The sequence below is a fragment of the Cupressus sempervirens genome, chromosome 5 (genome assembly GCF_028749045.1).
Source record: "Cupressus sempervirens isolate cs-2001-9-10 chromosome 5, ASM2874904v1, whole genome shotgun sequence".
NCBI lineage: Eukaryota > Viridiplantae > Streptophyta > Pinopsida > Cupressales > Cupressaceae > Cupressus > Cupressus sempervirens.
Genome location: NC_143122.1, coordinates 69,716,179 through 69,736,746, shown reverse-complemented (window position 1 = coordinate 69,736,746; position 20,568 = coordinate 69,716,179). Strand labels below are relative to the sequence as shown.

Sequence of the window (20,568 nt, the reverse complement as noted above, 5' to 3'; positions counted from 1 at the left end):
TAAGTATGTTGTAGATGGTTCTATTGATAGGTACAAGGAACATCTTGTTGCAAAGGGTTTTTTACAAGTTGAGGGTATTGATTACTCTGAGACCTTTGCCCCTATTGCCAAGATGAATTCTATTCACCTTGTACTCTCTCTTGCAGCTTCGGACGGATGGACAATTTTTCAAATGGATGTGAAGAGTGTCTTTTTGCATGGAGACCTTTATGAGGAGATCTATATGGAGTAGCCTCATGGTTTTGTGTAGGAAACTTCATTGGTATTCAAACTTTGGAGGTCTTTATATGGTCTCAAATAGGCCCCTAGGGCTTGGTATGAGAAGATGGATTCCTTCTTGTTTGCTTCACAGTTCATTCGGTGTCATTTCAATCCTAAAATTTACATTTAGTGCCATGCGACTGACTTATTGATACTTGTGCTTTATGTTGATGACCTTATCATTAGAGGAAGCTCAGTCTCCATGATACAGAGTGTTCAACAAGCATTGAGAGAGTAGTTTGAGATGACATACCTTGGACTCCTGCACTATTTTTTGGGCCTATAGGTTGTTCAATATTTGGATGGGATAGCCATACTCTAGCAGAAGTATGTTCTTGATATGCTTCATAGATTTGACATGCTTGATTACAAGTCTACCACTACACCTTTTCAATTAGGTGTTATTTTATCTACCACTTGCTCTACTCCTACAATGGATTCCACTCTATATAGATAGCTTGTGGTAGTTTGTTGACCCTAACACACACACATCCTGATATTTCCTTTGCGGTTGGAATTGTCTCTTGATTCTCCCATGATCCTCATGAGAGTCATTGGCAAGCTTCCAAACATATCTTGAGGTATATTAGAGGTACAACATGTTATGGAATTCACTACACATCAAGGGATCCTCACATTGTTGGTTTCATAGATTCATATTGGGTTGGTGATATTGATGATCACAAGTCTACTTCTAGTTTTGTATTTTGTCTTGGTTTTGGTCCTATCACATGGTCTTGCAAGAAGCAGCATGCTCACACATTATCATCTACAAAGGTAGAATAAAAGGCAATTGAATTGGGTAGTCAGGAGGTTTGTGGCTTTGATAGTTGATGATAGAGTTTGGATTTGTTCTTGATAGTCCCACCTTTCTATGGTGTGACAATCAGAGTGCTATACACATTTCACACAACCCAATTGAACATCAGTGGACCAAGCACATTGAACTTCACATGCACTTCATCAGGCATCTCATTCAAGATGGCACCTTGAGCTTGGAGTACATTCCTATTGCTAAGCAGGTTGCAAACATCTTCACTAAACCTTTTGCATCCCTGCAGTATCTTCAGCTACATTCTATGCTTAGGGTGAAGGAAGTTGTCCTTGGGAGGTCTTAGTGATGAGTCCTTCCTTCTTTTTCATGCTATCTCTTTTTGGAGTAGAGTTTTTCCCACTTGGCTTTCTCTATTTCTCCATTTCATAAAGATTTAATTGTGATTGGGTACCTCATTAGGCCTTGTTGTCGAAACCCAAGTTTTCTTTCAGCATTGTATTGTAGTTTCCTTTGCTCTTTCTGCATTGTTTGTAGCTGCATTGTTGCTAATCTTAAGGGGGGTGGGGTGTTAGAGTAAAGCATTAATTTAATTTAATTTATTAAATTTGCTTGATTCCCTTCTTAAGATTTCACTTTATGCACCTTTTGCATTCATATTTAATAATTAATTAGTAATTATTAAATAGCATTTACCTTTTAGGTTACAATTTTTGTGTTTCGATCTCCTTCTATAAAGATTGATCTTTTGTAATTATCTTGCATCTTTTCTTTTTCTGAGAATATATTTGCATAATTTTTAGAGCAAACCCTTGCCTCCTCTTGTCTTTTTCTTCTTCGTGACAAGTTATTACATGTACGTATTCATCAGGCTTTGTGGATTTGTATTGCTCAAATCCTTCACTCTTCACACATACACATGCATATAGTACCTTTAAATTTTGCAAAATATTTTCATCTTAATCTCATCAAATAACCCTCTACACACCCGAATTAAGTCATTGTAATTTTATTACTAGAATTAGAAACATAAACTTAGATAAGCTCTTCTGATAGAATGGGTTTCAAGTTCTTGGAAATAAATCAAAGTTATTTTAGAACAATAAATTATAACAATTTTAATGACATTTAATAAATAACTAATTCAAAACCATGGTAATTGAAAGATATTTACATATAGGTAATTTATTGTCTAGTCCCTAATTCAACTTAGATTTTGAATCTAAAATAAGAATGAATAGAATAATTTTGTTAGATTGTCAAGAATTTTTTCAAGCTCCATGTACTTGGTACAGCCATATACAAATATAAAAATACTTTATTGGTTCTTGTAACTAATGGAATGTTTGATTCAAAAGTTTCATTTGACTAGTCAACTACTTAATTGATCAACCAATCACAATGAAGTATCAAACTCTATTAAACTAAAAACTTTATAGTTGAGTATTAATGTTTCTTTTTTATAATTAAAAAATCAATTATTCTTCTTTTCTATTCGTTAGAGCAATGAAAACAATTATTTTTACCAAAAGAAATACAAAAATTCTAGCTTTTCCTAATGATAAAATAAGCTAAAAGCTTCATAGGTAGAATTTAAGAAGTTTTTGGAGTTTGTGGCAACAAAAATTTATTTCCAAAATTTTCTACTATATCTCTCCAACTCTAGATTCACCAGCACACCAACAAAAGTAGCAAGAAAATGGAGAAGCCATCATAGTAACAAGTCTAGATTAAGCTATTGTTTCATTTGTTGATTCTATCATTATTATGTTGATGGAGCACCAGTAACGTAGCAGAGATAAGAGCATCGCCAAATCCAGGAGCAGAAGCATCACCAGTTCTTGATTTCTGCAAGCTTCTCTGTACCTTCTGAAAATGGGCGGAGCATCAACCCCAATTCTCAAGCTCAACAACCTTATTAATAGATGAATCTAGGGTCTCATCTAAACTTCCATGCGATGAATCCAAAAAAAATGAGAGATGGATGTGCCAAAGGAGGAGTATTGGTTCTATTAACCAACCAAATTGATTGATTGAATAAAATCACAATCCGAATTCAAATGGAAATGGAATATAGATTAATGGAGAAGGAAGAAAAGGGTTTCGGTAGAATGCATATAACAATAGGAATGTTAGTTATACTTTTGTGCATTACGTTCATATTGCCCCTCTTCTAAAATTCCATGGCCCACAAGAAGAAAACAAAGTGGTACTTTTGGTGTTGAATTCACTGGGATCTAATGTGAGAAAACCAAAATCATGACTCAAGTTTCTACCAATAAAATTCTTCTTTGCCATTCAGAGCTGCCAATGCATAATGAAAAAGGCATCCATCACTACTAGTTCCCTGCACTTCATGGTAAAATGGAAAATAAATTTAAAACTGAAAAACCCAAATCTGAATTATAATTTTCCTTAAATTTGATGAACATCTATTGATTGATTAACAAGAGAAGGTAGATTGAATAATCAACTCTTAGAATCGATATCCACCACTCGATAGGATTAAGTTTTTTTTGATGAGGAGAAGTGTTGGCTACCGGTTGGGCTAGGGCTCTTTCCCTAGCCTGTTATTGTTGTTTGATCTCTACTATTTTTTCCTGTTCTGTTTCGATTGTTGGCTACTGGTCATAGTTTGCGTGGGTGTTTTTGGTAATCTTCTGTAGTCAATTTTGGATTGGGGTTTTTTATTGTTTGCATGGCAAGGCCTATGATTTCTTCTGCGTTCGTGAGAATAGATGGTTCTTCTCCAACTATGCATGCAATGAGATCTAAATCATTTTATTCAAGGGAGAGCTCCAAGTTGAAAAAAGTTAATGGTTGTTCTCTGTGTAGCCATGATCACCCTATTCTGGTTATTCCTCTAGCGGTTGTTATGGAGGACATTGAATATTGGACCAAGCATGCTTTGATTTGCAAATTTCTTGGAATCTAAATTTTCCTATCTGCTCTTGAGGCATGGATCCGTCGCTCATGGCAGGTGGAAGGCGATATGGAGATTATGTTGGCAGGGAATAGTTTTTTTTTTGTTGTATTCTCTTGCATGTCTGATCGTGATCGTGTTTTTGAAGGAGGCCCTTATTTCTACAACCATGTGGGGTTATTTGTCAAACCCTGGCATTCAGGATTTAATTCTGCTGAGGATCTCCCTTCAACAGTGCCAATTTGGGTTCGTTTGCCTCGCCTTCCCTTGGAATTTTGGTGTGAAGACATCCTCCGAAAAATTGCTACTTTGTTGGGGAAGCCGACTGCGATTGCACATCAATCCCTCGATAAAAAGGTTATTTCTTATGCTAGAATTTTTGTTGAAATTAATTTGAATAACCCATTACTAGATTCTTTGAAAATTTGTCTTGGGGCTTCTTCCTAGGTGCAATAGTTAGATTATGAATCCCTCCCTTTCCGCTGTTCGATTTGTCATGAGTATGGTCATCTACAACGTCAGTGCCCCCGTAAGTTGACTTTCAAAGGAATGGGTGGTTCTCCTGCTGGCAATGGTTGTTTGGCAGATTCTATAGGGAAAGGACAATCTCAGATGGCTAATACTGCCAAGGGGATGAATCCGCAAGATGCTACAGGTAAGGGTAAGGCTCAAATGTAGGATAAGGATGGATTTACCCCTACTCGCCCATGAGCTAAGGGGCATGGTTAGAAGAGGCCTTTGAAAGAGAGATTATCTGATTTAGGTTTTAATCACTTTGAGGTGCTGGATAGTATGGTTCTAGAGGAGGGTATTCCTCCTCCTATCTCTTCTAATCCAGTTTGCCCAAATGATGGATTTGTTCCTAATGACACTTGTGGGGCATCCCAAGTTGTAGTATACCAGAACTATGAGGTCCCTGTAGCTCCTGTGACAGAGGCTCTGGTGACTCCTGCGGTGTTGGAGGATAATGATGTTGTTCTGGCTGACCTGGTTAAGGATGTGCTACCATCAGGTAAAGGAAAGGGATCTCCTCTCCCCTTGGGGTTGATGCCTAGACCCTTTAAGCGGGTTTATTTTACTCCCCCTCTAAGAAGTGGGCGCAAAACAAACCAAGAGAAGATTAAACTCACAAGAGATATATTGATTGAATCTGGTTCAGTGAAACCTTTGGATGCTCATTTTCCCAATTCTACCCAATGATGATTATTCTCTCATGGAATGTTAGGGGGTTGAATAGAATCCTTAGACAAAAGGCTATTCATAACTTGGTGGTTGATCATAGCCCTCATGTTTTTTGTATCCAAGAGACTAAGCTCTCTGTAGAGTCTATGGTCAAACATGCCTCCAATATTTGGTCTCGTGGCCAATGCCAGTGTGTTGGGGCAACAAGCAGTGCTGGTGGTTTAGCTATATTTTGAGATCCACAGAAAATTTCTCCCCTTGGTTGGGTGTCTTCTCGCTCAACTCTCTCTAAGATAGCTTCTGCTCTAGACTCAGGTGAGGTAATCATGGTTACTAATGTGTATGCACCTATTGATCTTGTGGGAAAGGTGGAACTTTGGAGCCATATTCAATATGTTAGAAATTGTCACCCTTATCATCCTTGGGTGTTAGCAAGGGACTTCAATTCAATTTTAAGTTTGGAGGAGAAGCATGGTGGTTTGGCTAGACTGGGGCCTTCTTCGGCAACACATATCTCTTTTGCATCTCTCTGATGTTAAGCCTTCTAATGGTCTATATACTTGGAATAATCAAAGGACTAGAGCTGATGCTATCTCAGAACGTTTGGACAGATTTCTTGTTTCTTGCTTCTGGGTTAGTGGCACTCTTACTCTCTCTTCGAAAATCCTTGATTGGAGGGGTTATGATCATTGGCCAATCAAATTTTTTGCTATTGGGACTTGTGTTCCAAAGCATCCTCCTTTTAACTTCCAGTTGATGTGGCTTCATGACTCCTCTCTTCATGATTTTGTGTTATGTTGGTGGAAACATGGTGCTTCTACATATGGTACTGCAATGTACTCATTTTCTAAAAGGCTTCAATAAGTTAAAAGGCAGCTCAGGATATGGAATATGCAATGCTTTGGGAACCTTCACTCTATGAAGAGGCTTGCTCAAGAAGAACTTGATGTCATCACAAGGGAGATTAGAGATCATGGTTTCTCTGAGGATCTTGGAAGGGCTGAATCCCTTGCTTCTAGAGCTCTAGAAGAATGGGAACTTTGAGAGGAAATTTTTTGGAGGCAAAAGGCTAGAGTTGATTGGCTCCAGGAAGGTGATCAGAACACTGCCTTTTTCCATAAAACAATGCAATCTCACTGAAATCGAAGCAATATCTCTTCTTTGGTTAATTCTCAAGGTACCCAACTGAATTCCTTGCCAGCTTCATTCCAGGAGGCTACTCAGTACTTTTCTACCCTCTTTTCTAAGGACTCTCCTCCTGTTGATAATGAAGAAAATATTATTTTGTCTTGTATTCCTTCCCTTATCACTCAAGAAATGAATGATTATCTCATGCGTCCAATATCTTTGGAAGAGCTGGAGGAGGTGGTCTTTGGCATGCCTAAGGGGAAGGCTCCTGGTCCTGATGGCTTTCCAGTTGAGTTCTTTTAGAAATTTTGGGACATCATTAATCATGATTTTTTGGAGGTGGTTAAGGAATCCTATTCTAGCAAGCAGATGCTTCGGGCTTTGAATTCTACATTCTTGTCTCTTATTCCTAAGAGAGAGGGTGCTAATCAATTGGATTTTTTTAGACCAATTGCCTTATGTAATGTGGTTTACAAATTTATTACTATGTTGATTGCTGAGAGAATTAAAAAGTGGCTACCAATTATTATCTCAGAAGAACAAGGTGGTTTTGTTGCTGGAAGACAAATTTTGGATGGGGTGGTTATTGCTACTGAGGCTATTCACTCTATGGCTACTTCAAGGGAGAGAGCAAGGTTTGTTAAGTTGGATATGGCTAAGGCCTATGATAGAGTTAAATGGAGTTTCCTAAGGAGTATTCTTCTTTCTTTTGGATTTAGCTCTGACTGGGTTAGTTGGACTATGAGTTGTGTTACTTCTGCCTCTTTTTCTTCTCTTATTAATGGGAAACCTTCTTAGCTATTTGGTGCCTCTAGAGGCCTTCGCCAGGGTGACCCCCTCTCCCCATATCTTTTCATCATCATGGCTGAAGGCTTGGGTATATTCATTAAGTATCAGGTGTCCCAGAATTCTATTCAGGGGTGGCGGTGGGGTAATGGCTTACCTTCTCTTTCCCATCTTCAATTTGTTGATGATTCTGCTCTTGTGGGTCTTGCTAGGATCAAGGAAGCTGAAGCCTTTCGACATGCTTTGGAAATTTATTTGGCAGCTTTAGGCCAGAAGGTTAATAAGCACAAATCTTCCATTTACTTTTTTAACACTCTTAATTCTATTCAGCACAGGATTGTTGGTATCCTGTGGTTTCAGATTGGGTCACTTCCTTTGACTTATCTTGGCATTCCTATTGCTATTTCTAGGAATCCACGTCTCTTATGGAAAAATTTGATTACCAAGCTTCAAGATAAGGTTAGTCATTGGACTCATTGATGGCTTTCTACTACTGCTCGGGTTACTCTTCTTCAAGCTGTTATCCAAGCTCTTCCTACTTATAGATGTATGGTTCAAGCTGCTCCTATTTACTTTCTCAAGGAGTTTAACGCTCTCTCTTGGCAATTCCTTCGGAGTGGTAATTTGCATAGTACTAAATGGAGCTTGATTAGTTGGGCAACTATTTGTAGGCCTAAAAAGGAGGGTGGTCTTGCTTTTCGATCTACTCTCTTGAGTAGTCAAGCATTGGCTGCTAAACTTTATTGGCGATGGTGCTCTGGAAAACATCAACTTTGGACTCGTATTATCACTCATAAATATTTTTTATGGTGCTGATCCTTGCTCTATTTCTACACTTCCTCTTGAAGTTCGTGGCTCAATGGTTTGGCATACTTTGAAGACAGGTGCAATGTTAGTCAAGAGGGGTTTGTTCTGGATATGTAAAGGAGGTTCTCAAGCTTTGTTTTGGTCTGATACTTGGGATGGATTCCCTTCCATTTTATCCATGTACCCTCATCTTCAGTCTCTTTGTGACTCTTTTCATGCCACTGGTCGGGATAAAGTGGCTCATTACCAGACTCCTTATCAATTGGGACCTGTTGTTGGTTGTAGATGGAAGCATTCTTTTGATTGGCCTCCTAGAGGTATAGACATGGATCATCAGTGGCTTTCTTAGATTCTGGCCTCTAGAGAGTGTTCCTCTTTGCTTGGTCCAGATGTTTTGGCTTGGGGAAGTACCTTGTTTGGTAAATATCATGTCTCTGCTGGGTATCAGGAGATAACTAGAAAATTATTTGGGGATGCTGAGGTCCCCTAGTGGAAGCAAGTTTGGAATAAAGTCTCTTGGTCCAAGTGCAATTTTTTCATGTGGCTAGTGGCTCACAACCGCTGTCTTACATGGGATAATCTTTGTAAACGTGGATTTCAGGGCCCCTCTTTTTGTGTTTTGTGTGGTAATGGGGAGGAGTCTATCTCCCATATGTTCTTCCATTGCTCCTATTCTCTTCAGTTATGGCACCTTTGGTGGAGTGCTTGGGGTTGCTCTTGTAGGCATGCTTCCTCTTTGGATGAGTTTTGGGCCCGCTTGGGAAGTGCTCCCTCCAAGTCTTCTCCTCTCCATGCTGCTTGGATTGTTGGCCCATCATTCTTACTTTGGCATATATGGTTGGAGAGGAATCGTCAAATATTCCAAGATGTTCGACTTGGTGTTTTGCATCTTTGGTGGAAGATTTTACGTTCTCTTCAAGAAACTATTCTTGTGAAGTGTGAGCTAGATGGGGGTATGGATCCGGTTGATCTTGCTATATGCAATCGCCTCAATTTTCATCTTCAGGATGGGCCTGTAGCTCAATGGTTTCCTTCTATGTCTAGGCAGCTTCAACACCAAAGGAAGGGTCGTGTAAATCGAGATGGGCATTGGACTCCTCCTCCTTATGGAGTTCTGAAAATTAACACTGATGGTTCTTCCCGGGGGAATCCAAGCCCTGCTTGTATTGGGGGAGTGGCTTGTTGTAGTTCTGGTGATGTTAAATTCTTTTTCTCAGTTCATAAGGGTGATTTCACTAACAATCTCATGGAAGCTCAAGCTATTTTATATGCTGTGGAACAGTGTTTCTTGCGGGGATGGAGTAAGATTATCTGTGAGTCTGATTCCTAGGTGGTGGTGAACTTGCTTTCTTCACAAGAGCTTGAGGATGTTATTTGGCAACTGGCCACTATTTTTAATTAGATTATTCTCTTCTCTACCTCTTTCCAATTCATTTGGTTCATGTATATTCCTCGTGAATGGAACAGAGCTGCTGATTGTTTAGCCAAATGGGCTTCTAGTCATGATCTGGGTTGGAATATTATGGATAGGAGGCAACTTTCCTTTGAGATGGTGCAAGAATTTGATGATCTTGTTGCTCAGGATCGAGCTCCTTGTTGATATCTCCTTGTTGTATTCCTTTCTGTCTTAATAAATTTTTACCCCTCTTTTCTCGATTGACAACAAGAAATGGAAATCAAATTAGATGATTTTTTGATTGTCTATTTTTGATATGCATAAATTAATCCTACTCTTCTGATCATGGCAAGAAAAAGTTCCACGAATTTGTCACTGACGGCCCGAACTCCAATCTCCTTGTTCTTAAATAGACTTTCTCACTTTAAGGGCCTTACCAACATGTACCAATTCTAAGAAAGGTTGGCGACAATCTACCAAAGATTAAAATTACATCCTTTTTATATTTTGGGGATGAAGTGAAGGATGTAAATAGTGTGGAGTATCTTATCATCTAAAATTACATTTTTCTTAGTGAGATCACTCCTTATAGAAAACAAATGGGACACATTAGAGAAATTCCAAAATTCTAAATTAAGCTCTACACAATTGCATAAAAGCGCTAAGCATGTCGCTAAGATGCTTCTATTTTCAAATAACTCTCTTGAACATGTTAGTGTTAATGCAAACTACAAGTTCTACATATTAAATTCCAAAGTTTACGCTCAAAATAAGGTAGTCAATGCATCCAGTTTCACTTTTCCTACACTTAATTAATTGGCTAATGTGTTGATCAAAATTTAGTTATCTGGCTGATGTGTTGATCAAACTCTAGTGAACTAGCTGATGTGTTGGTTAAACTCTAGCTTACTCCAATGGTAGTTTAAGGCTTTCTTATAATTGTAATCTTCATTATGAAGCATTGTGCTGATGTCAACATATTTGAATGTAATTTTTTATCTGTTGCCCTTTTTTTCTATTTTTTTAGTTACTTTGTTCATACAGAGATTTTTTTTTTCTTTTGTTGTCCTATGCAACTAAAGCTGCAAATTTCACATGGTGTCAAAGCATAGGTGCGGGAAAGAAAAAAATACAAATTTTTTTGATGCAGGTCTAGAAAATCAGAACTGAAAATGGAATCTCTTGCCTTTTTTATTCTGACACCATGCAACTACTTTGATTGGAAACCTAAAATTTTACTTCAGCTTCGAAGTAAAGGCCTCTATTGAATATTTAAGAATACAAAGGTTGAACCCAATTCAATAGTAGAGATATCTAAATACTTCAACCGTATGGATGAAGCATTTGGTTTTCTATGCTTGTCTATATCTCAAGAATTGTTGTTCCATGTTGAGGCATGCACAACTTCAAACCAAGTTTGGAACAGCTTGGAGACTCTCTTTGGAAAGTAAGACAAAATGCGATGTCATATCCTTGAAAATGAGCTCATCTCATTAGATCCAAGGAGTTTTGACAATATCCAAGATAACTTCATAAAATTCAAAGCTTTATTGCTTCAACTGAAAGGATGTGGTATTGATAAGTCCAATGAAGAAAGTAAGTTAATTCTTTGGATTCTATCAAAGTTGGGTCCATAATACATAGTATTTGTTTCTTCTTTCCACACAATCAAACTCACAACATGAGCAAATTGGAAGATTTCCACACTCAATACCTTCATTGAGTCTCTAATACATGAGCAGGATAAGCTTATTAAGATGGGTACCTTGAAGAATTCCAAAGGTCATGCACTCATTGTGCATACAACTAGGAAGAATAACTCTAAATCCAATTAGCAATCCAAAGGAAAATGGAAGAAAGATTTAGATCTAAGAAAGGAAGGTAATCCAAAACCTTCATATGGGTCTAAAGGCTCAAAACAAAAGGACACAAAGGGAAAATCAAAGTGCACCTATTGAAACCATGGGTACCATCCATAATCATCATGCATGAAGAAGACCATTGATCTCATGGAGCAAACACTTCAACAACATAATCTTGGTGGTTTCATTCCCAAGAGTGCCAAGAAGAAGGAAGAAAAAGCACCAGGAACCAAAGGCAATGCCCATGCATTGATATCTATTCATTCTTCCTCATATGCATGGATCATAGGGTCTTGAGCTTCACACCACATGGAAGCCACAAAAGATGCCCTTTCATCTTTGAAACCATATTTTGGTTCTCTTATTTTTGTGGGAGATGGATCTATTGTAGAAGCAACTGGAATTGGGAAGGTAGAGCTTGTAATTGGAAATTTTGAGAATATCTTGCATATCCCAAAACTTTTTGTTAATCTACCTTCTGTGTATCAAATGGCACATTTTGGAACCTGGAGGAGAATTGAATTCATACCAGATTCAGTGAGCATCTATGAGATGCAAGACAACTCAAAAATTGTTATTGGTGAGGTGAATCATCAATCTCATTTGTACAATTTCTCTGATTTTGTTATAGACTCAAATTCTACTTTACTTCTAACACTTGTAAATGATGAAAGTAGAATTTGGCATGAAAGATTTGGACATCTGAATTTTAGATACATGCAACAACTTAGCAATTAGGGGATGGTAAAAGGCTTGCTTACCATGGAATTCTCTATGGGTCCTTTTCCTAAGCCCCCCATTAGCAAAGCTAAATATGTCCTTACATTCATTGATGATTACTCAAGGTACACATGGGTATAATTTGTTAAATAAAAGTCTGAAGTTTTTGAGAATCTCAAGCTTTTTAAAGCCCATGCAGAAAACCAATCTAGAAAATTGGTCAAGATCCTCTGTAAAAATAATGGGGGGGAGTATGTCAACAATGATGTCCAAAATATTTGTGATGAAGCAAGAATACAGTTATAGAATACAATACCCTATACTCCACAACAGAATGGGTTAGTTGAGAGGAAGAACTAATCTTTGAAGGAGATGGCTAGTTGCATGTTGCATGCTAGGTCTGTTCCCTCAAAACTATGAGCTAAAACAATCAACTATGCTTCATTTATTCAAAATAGTTCTTTTCACAAAATGTTAAAGGAAAAGCTCCTTTTGAAGCATGGAGAGGTATGCAACCAAAAGTCACTCATTTTATGTATTTTTGGAACTCGTGAATGGGCTCACATTCCTACTGATAAAAGGAAGGCTTTGGAGCCTCAAAGCAAGGAATGTATCTTTTTTGGTTATCCAGATGGTGTGAAGGGTTATAGATTGCTAGATCTTTCTACAAAACAACTCTTCATTGAGAGGAGTGTATATTTTGATGAAAGTTCCATGCAAGCATCTCAAGTGCAACATGCTACCACTTGTGTGCTTCATCCTCTCAAAGATCTTCAAGATGATAGAGATACCACAAATCTGATTTTAGATTCATTTGAATCTGATAAACATGAACATGAACATGAATATGCATGTGCAGGCCCAAATCTGAAATGGGATTCTAGTGACGATTCAACATCTCCTATGAGAAGACAAAGAACACTGAGCTTGGCTGATAAAATATATGACACTCATACATTTTCAGCTATTGATTCCATTATTCCATTGAATTCTTATTTTCTACAAGTGTCAAATCCTCAAAATTATGCAGAAGCTACAAGGAATCCTTATTGGGAAGCTTCCATGGATGAGAAGTACAATTCTCTTATTGTGAACCAAACTTGGGAGTTGGTTCCACTTCCATCCAATCACAATCTTGTCAGGTGCAAGTGGATCTATCGAACAAAGAAATCAGCAGATGGTCAAGTGAGTAGATACAAAGCAAGGTTAGTAGCCAAAGGTTTTTAGCAAGTTTAAGGAATTGCTTATGATGAGACTTTTTCTCCTGTGGCAAAAATGGATTCCATTCGATTGGATCTAGCCATTGCAACAACAAAAAGGTGGGAGATTCATCACATGGATGTGATGAAAGCTTATTTTCACAGTGATCTTGAGGAGGATATCTACATGGAGAAGCCATAAGGGCATGTACATAATTCCTCACTAGTATGCAAGCTCAAGAAATCACTTTATAGCCTCAAGAAGGCACCTCATGCTTGGTATGCTAAAATGGATTCTTATCTTCTATCTCAAAATTTTATGAGATGTAAATCTGATCCAAATGTTTATATGTTGAGAACATCTGACTCTTTGTAGATGATCTATGAATCAAAGGTGATTCATGCTCAACAATTGTGACAACTAAGGAAACTTTGCATGATACCTTTGCTATAACATACATGGGCCTTCTTAATTTCTTTCTTGGTCTTGAAATCAGCCAAAATGAATCAGGTATCACAATTTCTCAATCCAAGTATGCAAGAGATCTCTTGGTTCGATTTCACATGAGTGATTGTAAACAAGCACCCACACCTTTTCTATCCAGAGTCAAGCTTGAAGATGGAAAAGATACACCATTGGCTAATTGCACACTTTATTGTCAACTTGTGGGAAGTCATTTTTATTTCACTCATTCTTGTCTAGATCTTTCATATGTAGTGGGTGTTGCTTATAGATACATGCAGGAACCTCATGAACTACATTGGAAAGTTGTCAAGCATATCCTTCGTTATGTTCAAGGAACTACTAGCTATGGGATTCATTATTCAACTAGATGTACTTTGGATCTCATTGGCTATACTGACTTAGATTGGGCTACTGATAGCATTGATCAAAAGTCCACTTCAGGATATGTTCTCAATTTGAGTTTTGGTCCCATCTATTGGTCAAGCAAAAAACAATCTTCTATTGCTCTCTCATCCACAAAAGCTGAATATAAAGGCATTGTCAATGCTACCATTCATACTATTTGGCTACAAAATTTCCTCACTGAGTTGGGTGTCTCATTTCACCAACTGACAATCATTTGGTGTGACAATCAAAGTACTTTGAAGGTTTGCAGAGAACCTATACAAGGATATTGGAAAAAGTACATTGAGATCCATATAAACTTCATCTGAGATCTGGTCCATAATGACATCATTGATTTATAGTATTGTCCTATGTCTCATTAGATTGCTGACATCTTCACAAAGTCATTCACTGAGAAGAAGTTTTAGCTTCTCCACAATATGCTTGGGGTGAAAAACATTGTAACATCATAGTTCTCTTCTCTTCTTAGCATTCATTTTGAGGTGGGGGTAGGGGCGCGCGTGTGGGTGGGGTTACTTTCCACTAGGTTTTCCCTCTTTCCTCAGTCTCTTCCCAAGCTAGGTAGTTAGCATTAAGGGTGGGTGTTAGTGTTAATGCAAACTAAAAGTTTTGCATATTGAATTCCAAAGTTTATGCTCAAACTAAGGTAGTCAATGCATCTAGTTTCACTGTTACCAGGCTTAATTAATTGGCTAATGTGTTGATCAAACTTTAGTTAACTGGTTGATGTGTTGGTTAAACTCTAGCTTACTCCAACGCTAGTTTAAGGCTTTCCTATAATTGTAATCTTCATTATGAAGCATTGTACTGCTGTCAACATATTTGAATGTGATTTTTTATCTACTCCTCTATTTTTTTAATTCTATTTTTTTAGTTGCTATGTTCATACAAAGATATTGTTTTTTTTTTCTTCTGTTGTTCTATGCAGCTAAAGCTACAAATTTCACAGTACATACTTATAAAACCGAAATAGATTTTGAAAATTTTCAGAATGAAAAATTTGAGCGAAAGGATCTTAGATTGATAGGATTATAGGGTGTATTTTGATCAATAAAATAGCTAATACAAGCCTGCGAATACTATGGAAGAAGGCAATGGCGTCTAACCATTCTAGTGAATCCAAAGCTAACATATGTTAGATAAACAAATTTTCACATTGGACTAGACCATAGCTCTGCAAACAAATATAAAGAAATATTGGTGAAGTTCACCTTAGATAGTTTTTGGCACAAATTGAACAACAAACATGCAATAAACTTCCATTTTACGCAATCATTTTAGCTACCTGATTTTAGCCTTAAGATGAGAATTTTGCATCAGATAATCTGCTACAGTTGGAAGCGTCTTAGCCTATTATGAGCATTCGTTGTTGAATTGAGATGGAGGAGAAATTCTTCTGTAGATGCTTTCCAACTTGGGTGGCTCTATTTTAAATTTCTTTGACTCTCATTTGCCATTTTTCCAAACAGCTTATGCATAATGCAGCAGTATCATGCCAGGTGGATTCCTTGCATTATCCACGGCTTCATGTTTTGCATTGGACTGGATTTTATTAAGCAAGTATCATTGCCATTGAGCAGCTACGCCTCTTTGAGGTATTCTGTCAAATAATGGGCGCCTTCACTCTGCATATTCATATATATACTAGCAGATTTGGAGTTTTATATGCCTTGTACAAGTTGCATAAGATTCTGCTCCATGGAGAATGAAAAATATTTGGTCAAACATGTCACTTACGTTGTTTATAGTCGGGCTGGAGATGAAAACCAATGTCAAGCTTATCAAGAATAGGATCTGCCTGCTCACGAGTATAACAGGTATACAAAACAATCTCATAGTTTGCTCCAGCTTTGCCAAAAGATTGTCCAAACCGGGCCTCTTCTTTACATAAGTCGCGCAAAGCTCTCCAGAGATATATACGAACCGGAATAGTAAAATCATGCTTCATAAACTCCTTGCTCCTCTTCACCAAAGTGTTCATCAGCTCTAGAACAATAATCTTCTTTTGCGGTGCTATTGCATGCAATTCAAGTTGGCGACCATGTAAAAACTTGTCCTCCAAATTGTGACAATCACCTATGGCCAGATATACTTTGATGGTCTCTCTCACATCGCAGGACAGAGCCGCAATGATGGAGAGGTCTTTTTTTGAGCAGTGTGATGTCTTTGACGTAGCCGTCTTTGTTAGAGAGGGGGCAGGAGTCTCTGTAGAGGCGGATGTCTATGTTGGCTTTGTGAACACTGTCGATTTGTAGCTTGTCCAGAATGGCGTCTGCGTATTCTTTGGTGGCTGAGGTGAATATTATTATCTCGTAGTTGTTTCTTACCAGTTCTGCCATCAGAAGGTCTATTGCGGGTCTCTTCTATACATAGTATGTGATTGTACTGGGAGCTGAGTGTTCCTGATGGCCTCTCACAGAGATTGTGTAGTCATACTGGGGGATCACTGTGGAGCTTGAGTAGACGAGGGTGTTCTCCAGATCTAAGACCATTGTTCCTTGAGTTGGTATTTCAAATAGCGCATGGATCATCATTCAAAATCTTCCTATGTTTCTCACGTTCATTATCACTTCCAACAATTTGCATTGTTATCATGGCTGGAGAAAAGCCAGCTAATGAATGAACAAAATTCCATAGTCTCTGGTTATTGTACACTACAAGGCGATATATCCAGAGGTAATTCATCAAACATATTGTGGGCACCCTACATAAGATTCCATGTTTCCACATTTGTCAGTGTATTTGATTTGGTTCTGCTATGACCCCATCCTGACAATATTAAATATCTTGATGTTCATAACATCTTATGGGACTGCAAACCTCTGATGATGAGACCGTGCTACCTGTAGGGCCCACTTGCCGTTGCACCAAAAGCCATGACTGTTAGTGAACATGGAACACCACATAATTAACCACCTGTGGGCAGGGGAGCGCGTCGCATCACCCAACAATCTCCCCCTCGACGCGCATACCAGGTGCTTACGCGGGTCGGGAAGACACCGGGAAGATTTGAACCCATGACCAGGCCAAAACTAGGCTCTGATACCAATTGTAGGGCCTACTTGCCGTTGCACCAAAAGCCATGACTGTTAGTGAACATGGAACACCACATAATTAACCACCTGTGGGCAGGGGAGCGCGTCGCATCACCCAACACTACCTATTTCTTCATTCATGTGCCTTATCCACCTGCAAGTGCCTTCTCTACAAATAAAATCAATTCTTCAGATTATTTCAATGAATTTTATTTCTAGTCGGTAGTTGTTTTCAAGTTGAAGTTTGGGTTGGGAGGTTCGAGTTAGGATTAGGTTAAAAAGTTGGAGTACAGGAAGAGAGAGTACTTTAGTACGTGGAGAGAGAAAAGTGAAACTCAAACCCAAACCCAAACTCGTACTTCTCTCTACAAGTTTTAGTACGTGGAGAGAGAAAAATTGGAAGAGAGAGTGAAAACCCAAAACCAAAACCAAAACCCGTACTTCTCTCTAAAGGTTGGAGTACAGGGAGAGAGAAAATTTTATTTTTCTTTATGACTAATCTCTCTCTCTCTCTCTCTCCCATTAATTAATTTAATTAAAACTCTCTGTAAAATGTATGTTTCAGACAAACCTCCTCCTACAAATTAGGAGATAGCTTTTGTGATGGCTTGCTACAATCCCCATTTCTTACATGGAAATATTGATGCATAACAAGACACGTCAATTGTCTGGAGAAATGCCTCAATTCAGTTATCCTTCCACCTGCCCTTCCTCCAGCTACTTAATCTTTTTTATAACAATCAATTTTAAGGACTAATTTAAAATTAGAAACATAAAATATATAATTTCATATTAGATTTCCAAATCGAGTTAACAATGTAAAGATTTTAACATTATTATTCTGTTTGATTTAATTTTAGAGAATTGCGTTTTTTTTCAATATAAATATTTAAATTCTCAATTAATTATTGAAATAAATATTTATCATTTTAAAAAATATTAAATTATTTAGTGAAGCAATTATCCTTTATAGTTGAAATAAATATTATTTAAATTATTTTCAAAAGAGTGTGTTTATATTAGCACATATTTGTTTGAAAATGCATATACTGTATGATGTTCTTTTTCACAAATGAACACATCTTGTTAGTTCTGATTACAACAGTCATTTATGTAAACATTCAACCAATTAATTTTTCTAATTTTTTCTAATTCAAGTAATCAAGAAACCAATTACAATAAACTATTATATTTGACTCAAAAAACATTAGAACTAATGATTATTTTTATTTTAAATCCTCCCATTTAAATAGTTGTTATTCATATCCATGCAATGTTAAATTCAGGACATTTGAAATCATAAAAGGAATGGTTGTAGATTTTGGGTTGTATAACACTTTCACTAGTTATACAATTCCCGAGTTAAGCCTCTAATTCAAAAACGATTTCACTTGAGAAAAATCGTGTTCCCAAACTCTTTTCGAATTTCCTCTCAATTACGTTGTGTTTCGTTTCGTCTGACTCGTACAAATTTTCTCAAATTTCATTTTTTGGAATTTAAATTCATTTCAAATTTAATTCTGTTCCATTACATGCGTTAAAAAAAGGCGGTTACCCTCCATACATTTTAAGCCAAAACCAAATTTATTTGCCTTAATTTCATTCCATAAGGCCCCGTTTGGTTGGGGAAGATGATTTTTTGACATAACCAGGTTATCTTATAACCAGGTTTTCGAAACCCTGGTTTTGTGGTTTGGAAAGCCAATGGTCCGTTTGGTTGACACGGAAGATGAATATACTGTGGACCCCACAATATTATTAAAAAATTGTCATAAATTTCAAAACCTGGTTTTAATTTCGAATTCCACCTTTTTGTTGGAAGAAACTTCTTCCAATTTTTGAACAAAATTGGAAGATGAAATTGAAAACCAGGTTATAATTTTAACCAACCAAACACCAAAGTTTTTTTGCAAAACCTGGTTTTGTCTCTGATAACCCGGTTTTGGCCCTCATCTTCCAGCAACCAAATGGGGCCTAAATAAAAAAATTGAATTCGTGAGACGTGGTTCTCTCTGTCAAAGTATCTCCACGATATACGTTTCCATCTTACATCCTTAAAGACGCTATAAACCCGTTTTAAGCCAGAAGTTCATAGAGTTGCATTTCACGGCCTAAGTTACAAATAACCACGTAGTTTATAAACTATCTTCCCAAATCCACATGGATTCTAAATGGAGTTGGAATTCCATCAATAGTTGTTTAAATTGACTTCAAATAATATTATATGAGCTAGTACAAGATTACAATAAAATATTATTCAATTATGTATATTTAGTATTTCTATTAAATGTATGTATACACACATGTATCTATATATAGTGATTAAAATTAGATTATCAAAAAGATTATGACCTTAAATCTTAATAAAGAACTTGATCAAGCAATGGTCTAAGTCCAAGACGAATGTTGTAAAAAATAATAATTCTAACAATTCAAATTGTTGTCTAAGTTAGACCAAGCTAGGAACCTAGTTCAAAAATTCACTTTCGAGGCTTAATATTACCCTAAACCTAGCTAAAACTTACCAATTTAGAGACTTTGAGAGCTCAAATCTCATGACCATGTTTGTATCCTATACTAGGTGATACTTTCTCTTCCTCCTTGGAGGATGATCGTCTCCTGCAACCACTTCATCAATAAATATAAATAGTCTGAAATCATCATGTTGGTCATAATACATTTGCAATAAATCAAATTACAACTCAGGATTATGAACATAACAAGTCTCCATTTCACTTATACAATTTGAAATATTGTTCCATAGAAATATATGAAATATAAACATCAATATAAAGGTAGGGTATATCTTAGGGTGGTGGAACACCTTTTTCTCACTCATCTTTTTGTCACGTGGATTCATATTATTCTTTTCTTCTTCATGAAAATGTTGTAGGTGTTATCCAAAATGTTGACATCCATTCTCATTGTGATGTGCAACTCTTGCATGCAATTAAGATTCAAGCCACATATGTCTACAATAAGTTATAGTGAGGAAATAGCCAAGAAGTTGTATCCTTTCTTGAGGATGGCATTCATTTGTTCTCTAAGAGTCATGAGTCAAAAGAAGATGAGGTAAAAGATGAGGTGATGAATGTCTCAAATTCAAATGCAATTTGTACAAATCAGAACCATGAGAGTGTTAGGGATGTAGGGAAGAGGCATGCATAATTTGTCTTTTCATTACTAGATGTTCTAAATCTGTATATTTTCCATAGTTACCAATTTAAGTCTAGCTAGTTTTGATAGAGGATTCAATAAATTTTTTAGATTAAATGACATTACACATAATGGGTTATGTTTGTATGGTCATCAACCATTGTGGTAGTATGGGGTTAATCTAGTTGTATTAGTTTCTAGACCTAAACCAAGTAATATAATTTTAAGAAAAAATAAATGTAATGTTCCCAATGACACACTTGAGAGTAAGTACTTGATGGAAACCACCTAAGGGAAAAGTGCCCAAGGAAAACCCCTCGAGGGAAAACACTCAAGGGAAACCACTCAAGGGAACCACCCAAGGGAAAGTACCCAAGGGAGACCACCCGATGGAAAGTACCCGAGGGAAACCATCTAAAGCAAACCACACGAGGGAAAACACTTGAGGGAGCCATGCCGGAGTAGTCAAG

General features: G+C 37.2%; 1 pseudogene; it reads right to left on the bottom strand.

Annotated features, from left to right (window-relative positions):
* Positions 1 to 16,399, bottom strand: part of LOC149554593 (beta-phenylalanine coenzyme A ligase-like) — a 31,312-nt pseudogene extending 14,913 nt beyond the window's left edge.
* Between the last annotated feature and the right edge of the window lie 4,169 nt (positions 16,400 to 20,568).